The following is a 639-nucleotide window of genomic DNA, read 5'->3' on the forward strand; positions in this document are numbered from 1 at the left end:
ACAAGGGCCTCTCCTGAGAGAGATCAGTGCCTGAATGAGGAGTACCTGGCTGAAGATAAACCCAAACAAGATGGCGTTAATGCTAATGGAGAGAGGGAAATACTACAAAGAACTCACCATCACCACTATATCATCCCTGGTGTCCACCTTTCAGATCATCAAGATGGCTCACAGGCTCAAGTTTTCTTAGGTCTACTCATGGCTACTGGATATCCAGACAGCAAGGTCTGCTAAAATTCCACCAACAGCTGACTAGGAAGCTGCACCCCACAGTGGCAGATTCAGACTTTGATCGTTGTGACTTCACATTTGTGACTTCCAATATAGCTATTGTACCTAGGAATGAAGCTTTTCAGGGTGAACCATTTTCAGGTATTAGAGTAGCAGCCGTGTTAGTCTGTATCTGCAAAATGAAGAACAGGAGTACTTGTGGCACCTTAGAGACTAACAAATTTATTAGAGCATAAGCTTTCGTGGACTACAGCCCACTTCTTCGGATGTTGTGTAACTTGTCTGAATCCTGAGAGAACATGGTACCTATATAAAGACAACTCTCTCATTTGGCTCGCTCATCTGCCTCAGTGGGTTTGTTTTCTCATTTCATATTGGGGCAACAGAAATCTAGGGGCGTGGGTGAGC

This window comes from Trachemys scripta, chromosome 1 (assembly GCF_013100865.1).
Source record: "Trachemys scripta elegans isolate TJP31775 chromosome 1, CAS_Tse_1.0, whole genome shotgun sequence".
NCBI lineage: Eukaryota > Metazoa > Chordata > Testudines > Emydidae > Trachemys > Trachemys scripta.